The sequence below is a fragment of the Cupressus sempervirens genome, chromosome 11 (genome assembly GCF_028749045.1).
Source record: "Cupressus sempervirens isolate cs-2001-9-10 chromosome 11, ASM2874904v1, whole genome shotgun sequence".
NCBI classification, from domain to species: domain Eukaryota; kingdom Viridiplantae; phylum Streptophyta; class Pinopsida; order Cupressales; family Cupressaceae; genus Cupressus; species Cupressus sempervirens.
Genome location: NC_143128.1, coordinates 649,312,567 through 649,323,007, shown reverse-complemented (window position 1 = coordinate 649,323,007; position 10,441 = coordinate 649,312,567).

The following is a 10,441-nucleotide window of genomic DNA, read 5'->3' as shown; positions in this document are numbered from 1 at the left end:
TTTAGTTTCTAAACACATATTTTCCTTTTGGTTGTATGATCATATTTCATTATCAAAATCCTCTTGATGTCTTTTTGCCAATGTACACAGGAATGTAAAACCACTGTAATGTGTTCTTTCCTATCATCTTTAGTTATTATTTTTAGAGTGTACATAACTGCAAAGGTTTTATCAGCTTCACAAGCTATAGAATCCAAAAGACCACTAACAATTTGATGCCTTCTATCTACCGATAATTTGAATGATGGATAGGTAATATACCAAAGGATAATTATATACATACCTTTTTTCAATAGACCTTATCCTACTGAAAGCCTATGCAAATAGATGATAGTTGAAACATACACCTCTTGTTTTCTACTTCTTGTGATAGTTTTTGAGCTCCAAGAGTCTCATACATTGAAAAGATTTGATGATCCCTTAGATTATTGAGATTGGGAAGACCTAGTTAATATTCACCTTGGTTGTAATTAAGACATGATAGACATATGAGCCTATATGCTAGATGATGATCATGAGTACTCACCATATACTAGTAGCTTAAGTAGTGACATAAGGTCAAAGTGTATATAATTGCAAAATCCTCTTTATGTATTTTTTCCAACGTACATGGGAATGTACAACCACTGTAATGTGCTCTATCTTATCATCTTCAATTATTATTATTAGAGTGTACATAAATGCAAAGGTTTAATTAGCTTCACAAGATATATAATCCAAAGGACCACTAACAATTTGATGTCTTGTATCTATTAATAATTTGAATGATGGATATGCAAGATATCCAAGGATATTCATATACATACCCTTTTTGAACATAACTTCTCCTACTGAAAGCCTATGCAAATAGATGACAGTTGAAACATACACCTCATTTTTGTACTTCTTGTGATTCCAATTCTCACAATATGGATTCCAAGGATCACCCCAATTCATAAAAAAAGAAAGAAAACATCTCACCATAGAAGTAGCATACATGATGATGATGATGAAAAATACTCACCATCTAATAGTAGCTCAAGTAGTAATAGGAGGTCTTCAATGCACATGTACTTAGGAACAAAATTTAGAGAGATCTTATGGGATTTTAAGGGGTCCTAATGTCTCTTTCGATACACTAGGATCACTCATGACCCCTTTCAATACATTAGAGCCAACAAGTCTCTAGAAGCACTTATATCTATCAATAGAGGAGATACACCCATTGGAACTACAATAATCTTAGACATCTCACCTCAATTGACGTCATGTCAATTTTGAATCTTTCTCCCAACTAGAACTCCTTTTCCTCTTATAGTACCTACATGAAAATAGAAATTTGAAGTTCAATGATAAGGTGTATAGATACCTTAAAAAAGAAGGTGCACCATAATAAAACTTAACATTATCTTATAAAAAGATATTGGAGAGATGAAAACAAATAAAGCATTCTAGTTGTCAAAAACCATATCAAACCTTGGTTGATTAAAAAATGCCATTTTTTTCTTGACTTGATAGCTTTTTCCATCTCTACTAGTTTGTTCTTATTCTTGCTCTTGTCACTCTAAAGAATATTGTGAGTTAGGATTCAATGGTTATACAAAATATTCATTAGAAATCCAAAAGAAATATTTATTTCTCAGAAATAATAGTATGCAATCCATACTACATACCCCATTAACATCTAGAGTCATAACTACATACTTAAACCCAATAATTATACAAACATTTGTTACAATGGAAAAAAGCTCATGTTTACAAGTGAAAAAATGATTTCAACAAATAAAAATTAAGTATACTATATATGATAATGATGGTTTCATTTACATGCCCTCCAAATCTAGTGGTGGTGGTATATTGATAGGATTGATGATTTTTGAGATTGTTGAGACTAGGAAGACCTAGTTAACATTCACCTTGGTTACACTTAACACATGATATGCATGTGATCCTATTTTAGATGATAATGATATTTGACACAAAAGTCAACACCCTTGCTTGAGGTATGACCCTCAACCTTGTCTAACATGGAAAAAATGTCAAAAGTGTGGGACTTTGAAATTAGAGATTGAATCTTTGGAGAAGGCCGACTTCCTAACAATTTGGGGTGTACCTAAGTAAGACTTAAAAGGAAAAGGGAGAGAGATTTTAGAAAGTAAGAAGATGAAAGTAAAGGGCATTATGCACAAAGATTGAAATATGGTTACAATTTATGCCTACAAATGCACAATACATGAATGCAAATCCAAAATACACAGACCTCGACTCTATCTATCTCTCAAAACTCACACAAAGGTCAGGATTGATGAGTCGATACAAGGAAAATTACTTTCACAATGTAGAATTCATGAGAAAATTGACACAACACGTAAACTAGGAAGACAAAAGGAGAGCATTCAACATAAGGCAAGATATTTTGACATACGAAAAAATTTCAGAAAAGGTAAATTGAAATTCATGAAAAGAAAAAGGATATTACAAATAATAGAGTAGAAGGCTACTATCATGAACCAGATAAGATGAAGAAGAACCTAAAAAATATATTTACAACTACCTTTTGAAGATTTTAGGCATAACTCAAATATAACCTTGAAGTTCAAACCCCTATCGAGGAGTTGAGTGTTACAAAGGAGACAATAATTGAGAATCAGAAAGAAATCTAATCATGGAGCACCCTATTGTTGGAAGTGATAGGAAGAGAAAATAATGATGTACCTAGCTGTAAGAGATTAAATCCCCAATGATTTAATCATATAATTTATTAAAGAGGCATGGAGTGCAATAATGTCATGCAAATAAGGCCCAAGAGGTCACTCAACCATAATGAACTGGCCTTGATAGTGTGAAATAGTTGCAAGAAGCTAATTTATGCCAATAGACAAAAAAAAGTGGGGAGGGATATCATGATGTGTTATCTACCCAAAAAATGTAGAGTTGATCATGGGGGGTGGGGGGAATTTGGTTTTCTAAAAAATAAGTGCTAGTCGTCGATTCAGATCATTCCTTTGAAATGAACAACCCAGATGGCAAGAGAATCTCTCCAACGAGAGATTAAGTCACCACTATCAATGTATATCTTCCCCCTCGAGATGAATGACCTAGATGTAGTGAGGAAAATCCTTCCAATGAAGGATTAAGCCACAGTCATTGATCGAGATCCTTCCTTTGAAATAGATGCTGAGATGTCACAGGAATTCTCCAAGATGTGCCAGATCCAATGACTATTGCATCTTTGCAATAGGCTGAGGTAGAGATACAAATACATGAGAGTCGTCAGATTTGGTGATCTCAGGAAAAAAAGGAAGTGGATACCATGAAAGGTGGGACTACCACCAAGTGGCACAATTTTGGGTTTTGGAGCATCGAAGAAACACTACACCATGAAGAAATGCTAGAATGAAGACACGTGGTAGCATGACATTGGATGATGCACCAAGTCAACCACTTGTTCAAATAAAAAAGATCCACAATAGGTATGAAACTGTGGCATCATTCTATTAGATCAAGTTAACCCAACAAAAAGGAAAAAGATAATGCACAAAGTGGGACCTTCTGCCATGTGGTGCAATTCTAGGTTCTAGAGCATCGAACAAATACTACAGGATGAAGAAATTCGAGAATGAAGACACATGGCAACATTTTATGTTCTTGTGAGGATGAGAAGATATCACACGAAAACATGAGAGCCATTAGATCTTCATAGTATGAGCCAACCTGAGACTAGGCACGTGGTAGAATCTTGCACTTTTAGGAGGATGTTGAGATGGCACGTGAAACCATGAGAGCCATTAGATCTGCAAGCCAGTCAACTAGGGAAAGTAGGTGGGAAAACACAAAATTTTATCTACCAATAATGTGATGTTATCCCTCTGTAAGGAATCCGACCCACTAAAGATCTCTCAAACCAAATATCTTTGCTAGACTGAATGGGGGTGGAAATAGGTCAACATTCTTGGAAACTTAGAGGGGATGCTTGCCTACTAAGAATGGGTTAGTGGCCTTAAGCAATCCATTGGGCATGGAGTCACCAAAAGAACAAGATGCCATCCCACCTACAACTCCACAACATTCTTCCTCTACAACTAGTGAACTGCGAAATTTTCTATATCTAGGAGGGAATAGATGTGCTTGTTTACTTCTTGGAAAGCTGGAAAACACCTACTCTACTATGTACAGGTAATTAAAAAATTTAAATCAAACAAACCTATTTACTAGGTTGTTGGAGTAGTTGCGCTTCCTCACAAGTTGGTTTTTCCTTCCATGCACATGGGCAACTAGATGGCTAAAAAATTATGACAATCATATTGCCACATGGGATGCCTCCTTCCCAATTCTAAAAATAATGAAGCTTTCTAACATTGGGGCATTTCCTTGTTAAGAAAGACTTACTTGCTCCTCTTTTTGGAATTCACCCTAATGCTCAAAAGTAAGCATGACCGAGGGTAACATGCTAATTTTTTATAGAGCTAGATTCCTTATGATGCATCCTCTTGATGGGTTTAGGTCTAAGAAATCAGCCTTGACCTCACTATTGTGATTTACAACCTCCAAATCCTTATCACCAACAAGAGTTTTCTTTGATGGTGTGGTTGGTAGTGTGCTCTCTTCCTACTATAGTTCTTCATGTTCTTCATATGGGGATGGTGATTTGTTAGATAGACATGAGGCTTCAAGCTCATAGAAATCAATTTCCCTCATCTACTCTAATGTACCATGTCACAATAGTCCCTATGATGGCTTAAAGAAGAAAGAAACTCTTCTTCTTAGATTGTCTTCTCTATTGTGACATTGCATGCAGGCTAAGGAGAAACCTCATTCACATTAATATGTTCCTCCTCAAGGATGTAGATATCCTTGTGACACACTTCCTCCTTAACCTCCTACTACAACACATATTCTTCAATTTGTAGCTTCTCTTGTGGTGTCTCTGATGTGGTCAAAGGCATGTCTACTTAATCAACTATGAAGAAGGGATAATAATAATTTGGGGTCTCATGACCATCAACATGGGGAGGTGTCTGAAGCATAGGATGAGGGCTAGGGTAGCTTGAAGTAGAAATATGAGGAGGACTACTTTTTCTAAAGCTAAAAAAATTTCTCCTTGGGGGCTCTTGTGCTTCAACCTCTTGAATTTGGGAAAGCTTGAGCCTTGCCTCCTCCTCAAATTGCCTCTATCTTATATCTTTTTCTTGCTACAACCTAAGGAGGGCTTGGTGAGCCTCACCAAAAATATGAAGGGCCTCAAACACCATGCTACAAACATGAGGATCATTCTCCCACATCTCCTTCTAATAAAATAAATAATTAAGCCAAGAAGTCATAATGAATATAACATAAGCAAAATCCGTAGAGTCTATATCCTCATAATGATTATGAATGTATTCAAAAGTCTTATCTATATCAGAAAATACAAGGCACAAATTATTTATTTGGTCATAAAGCTCTCCTAAATTTGACTTGGGATCATTATAGGGTTCTATGGAATACTTTTTAGGTTGGTCATTTGATGTTGCAGGGGAAGCCAAACTCAAGGAAGATTCTATACATAGGCTTGATTTGTTCTTCCTCTCTTGCTGCTCTTGGAACTCTTAGACTATGATGAACTTAGAAGGGAAAAATTTAGCACATTCATGGCCATAGATGACATGATAGGTTGGAGTGAAATTATCCTCTTCATGATATGGGGGAAAGTGGGAGGAATCTCTATGAAGTGGGTACATGATAAAACATTTAAACAAACAACTTGATAAAAATCTTAAAGAAACATTAAAAAAACTAGAAATCATACTAGCACTTGGTCTATTGAAACCAATAGATGCATATAGTCACCATGGTGTTATATGAATTCATCCAAAGGATTATTTCACTAAGAAAATCACCCAATTTCAAAATGAATAGGTCATAGTCTGGCTGACCAACGAACTTATGAAGCTAAAATCTATGTCCCACCAGGCACACCAAAAATTGTTGACACAAAAATCTACACCCTTGCTTGAGATATGACCCTCAAAAAACCTTGTGTAACATGGAAATAGTTTCAAAAGTTTGGGTCTTTTCAATTAGCGATTGAATCTTCAGAGAAGGCTGTATTGCTCACAATTTGGAGTGCACCTAACTAAGACTTATAAGGAAGAGGGAGACAAATTGCAAAAAGTAAGATGCTAAAGGTAAAGGGGGTGATGAACCAAGATTCAAATGTAGTTATAATATCTACCTATATATGTACAACACATGAATTCAAAGCCCAAATACATAGATCTCAACTCTATCTATCTCTCAAAACTCACAGACAGGCCATGATTGATGAACTGATACAAGGAAAATGACTTTCATAGTGTAGCATTCATGAGAAAATTGACACAACATGTAAATTAGGAAGACAAAAGGAGAGCATTCAACATAAGACAAGATATTTTCATATACAAATGAATATGAGAAGAGGTAAACTAGAATTTTTATTCATGAAAGGCAAAAGGAGATTATAAATAACAGAGAAAAAGGCTACTATCATGAACCAAATAAGAAAGAGAAGAACCCAAAAAACATATTTATAACTGCCTTTTATAGAGTTCAGGCATAAGTCAAATCTAACCATGGAGTTCAAACCTCTACTGAGGAATTGAGTGTTACAAAGGAGGAAATAACTAAGAATTAGAAAGAAATATGATCTTGGAGTGCCATGTTGCTGAAAGTGGCAGGAAGAGAAAAAAATGATGCACCATGATGTAAGAGGTCAAATCCCCAAAGATTTGATCATTTCATGCATTAAAAGGAATGGTGTATAATGGTGTCATGCAAACAAGGCCCCAGAAGTTGTTCAACCATAAGGAACTGACCCTAATAGCATGAAATGGCTAGAAGAAGTTGATTCATGTCGATGGAGAAAAAAATAGGGAGGGATAGAACAACATGTTATCCGCTTACAAAATGTAGAGTTGATTGTGCAAGGGGGAGAATCTAGTTTTCCCAAAAAGGAATGTTGGCCATCAATGTAGATCATCCCTTTGAAATAGATAGTCCAGATGGTGAGAGAATTACCCCAAAAAGAGATTAAGTCACCACCATCAATACAAATCTTCCCCTTGAGATGAACGACCTAGATATAGTGAGGAAACTCCACCCAATAAAGGATTAAGACATAGTCCTTGATCAAGATCCTTTCTTCAAAATGGACAACTGAGATGTCACATAAAATCTCTAAGATGTGCTAGATCCAACAACTATTGCATCTTCACAAGAGGATGAGACAAAGATGTGAAAAAATGAGAGTTGTCAGATTTAGTGATCTCAGAAAAGAAGGAAGTGGATAACATGAATGGTGGGACCCCTGCCACATGGAATAATTTTCGGTTTTAGAGCATCAAAGAAAAACTACTGCATGAAGAAACACCAAAATGAAGATACGTAATAGTGTGACATTGGATGATGCATTGAGTCAACCACCTGTATAGATAGGAAGGACACACAATAGGTATGAAAACATGACAACATCCTATCAGATCAAGGAGACCCAAAAAAAGGGAAAAGATAATGTAGGAAGTGGGACCCTCTACCACGTGGTGTAATTCTGGGTTTTGGAGCATTGAAGAACCATTGCAACATGAAGAAATACTAGAATGAAGACATGTGGCAACATCTTTTGTTCTTGTGAGGATGAGTAGATATCATGCAAAAATACGAGATCCGTTAGATCTTTGCAGTAGGAGCCAAATTGAGACTAGACACATGCAAACATCTCACACTTTTGGGAGGATGTTGAGACGGTATGCAAAAAGACGAGAGCTGTCAGATCTGCAAGATATTCAACTAGGGAGAAGGGGTGGGAAAACATGAAATCTTATCCACTAATAACATGATGTTATCCCTCCGCAAGGAATCCAACCCATTGAAGATCCCTCAGATTGGATATCACTTCTAGGCTAAACGGGGGTAGAAATAGGTGAAAAATGATGCATACTAACCATCTACTACTAGCTCAAGTAGTAATAGAAGGTATTAAGTGTACATGTACTTAGAAAAATTGTGACAAAGATGACACTTGCAACTACTTGTGAAGCCTCACATCGACCCATCATAGCTCAACTGATACACTTATTTTGATATATTATGATTCAATATTTTGAGACATTATATTCACTGGACTAGAAATTTATCAATATTATATATGCCACGTGATGATTACTTTAGTATGCTTTAATTATGATGATTATGATGTTTTAGGTATATGCATGCATTGTGATGATTATTCTAGTATTTTAATTCAAATTGATGAATATGTTATGATATTTCAATTATGCAATTAGTTATGTTTTATCATATGTAAAAATGGTAAAGTTTATTAAAATGAGATATAGAATGTTCAGTTAATTGATTATGCAATTGGTTTATATATATACATGTGATTTTATCAAACTACTGATATTCAAATTGAGTGTGTATGGAGGTTACCTTGGAAAATATTGGAGAAACAATAACCAACCCCACGTGAGAACTATAAAACCAAGGTTGAATCAAATGAAGATATTTGACCCTCATTGTTAAGTGATTTAATTCATGATCATAATTTGTATATATTTATTAGGTGATTTCATTATGTAATTAATAACATGTTAGATGTTGTGTAATGTGATTTTATAGTGTAATGTCCCCTCTTTAGTTCGACATGACATTGATCATGGATTTTGCCTATTCCAGACTCTCGTAGGCAAATGGTGTGGAGAGAGAGTCAATTCTGCGGATCAGATGGTCATATCTTGCTCTTGAAGAAGTGTTAAGAGGTTATATTTTATTATTATGTGTTATTGGGGCCTACATGCTATAATTTTAAGTTGAGTTGCACTTTTTATTTTATAAAATTACTTTATTATAAAAAGTGCATTATAAGAAGATTTTATAAAGGACGTTTCTAGAAGTTCTAGCAACTTCTTAGAAAAGTGAATAAATAGAGGGCTGGGCCTCTCATTTGGACATGCTTGGATTTGAGATTTCTTCTACTTCTTCCATTGTGGAGCAAATTTGTAGTCTCTTGAGTCTACAAATTATTTGATCTTTGGGAACGAATCACTCCCTTGGATTGGCGACTTTGAGGGTGTGAAATATCACCTGAATTGTTGCATTTGAGGAGTTGGTAATTCAGCCATCTCATTTGGACTTCATTGAGATTCAGTTATAAGGGTTTACTTTGGTTGGAATAAGGGTTTCAGTTGTGCCCTAGCATTTGTGGATTGATTAACAGGGTTTGTAGACACAGTTGTGCATTATTTTCAGACTGCCAGTCCAGGGTTTGGACCCACGTTTTTGCTCATAACTCCTAATTGGCTTGATGGATGAATTTCATATTTTAGGGGGTTATTCAGCAACCCTAGGCACCCAGATTTATTGCTTTTGGAGTGACAAAAAATGCTGCAATATTTTTATCTAGAAGCCGTACCAGGCCGTACCTGTACGGCCCTGTCATTTAGGCAGCAGCAATAATTTTGTGAGTTGGTTTGGGGCAGATTGTGAGGTCTTTGTGTGGCATTAATTCAGCATTCATATCCGGCAAAATTGGAGCTATTCCAGGTGCACAAACTGAAGTTTTGATTGCCAAAATATTGCATGTTCTGGATTAGAACAGTCAGCACTGTCATTGCATAAATAGTTATTTCCAGTCATTAATAACTATTGTAAAAGTTTCGTCATTTGCATTCTAAATCTGAACTGGGTTATTGTTCATGTCATAACATTGCATTGTCAAGAGCTTGATGTGTTAGAAGTGCATAGTTGTGACAGTCTCTCATTGTAATCAGTTCTATTTGCTGTCATAAAATCAGAATTGCATTGGACTTCATATTTGAGTTTCATATTGTCATCTATCTCTTAGATTGGTAGTGTTATAATCTGAAATTGTTGTTCATACATTATTGGCATCATATATTGAGGTTTTGTTGTACAACAATTAGTAATATTGTAGCCTTATTCGGTTACATGCCAACTGCTTGACAAAATTCCTAAGTCCAGTTTGAGGGTTTTAGTGGCCTTTATAGTAAGGGTCATTACAGTGGTATCAGAGCTATAAGTCCTGCCATCTTGTGGAGGTCTTATAGGGAATTTGGAACAGCTGGATAGAAGGGAAAGTGTTTGACGAAATGTCAAAACACTAAAATCAGAACATTTATGTTTGAGCATGCGACAGAGGCTTTATAATTTCTGTAATACCAAAGCAAGACAAGATAGGATTTCAGACCTGTAGAGCGAACAGTCTAGCTCATCTGTACAGGTGGACATAGAATCCAGTCATACAGACACAGGGGAGGTATTATTTGATCAAGACTATGACTACAATATGGATAGAGGGGGGAATGCCAGTCCAGATCAGCGAGAGGAAAGATTTTTATAGTTATTGGACACCTTGGCATAGGGACAACGATTAGCCGAACAAAGAGCACAGGAATAGAATCAGAGAATGGAGCTTATGATGCAG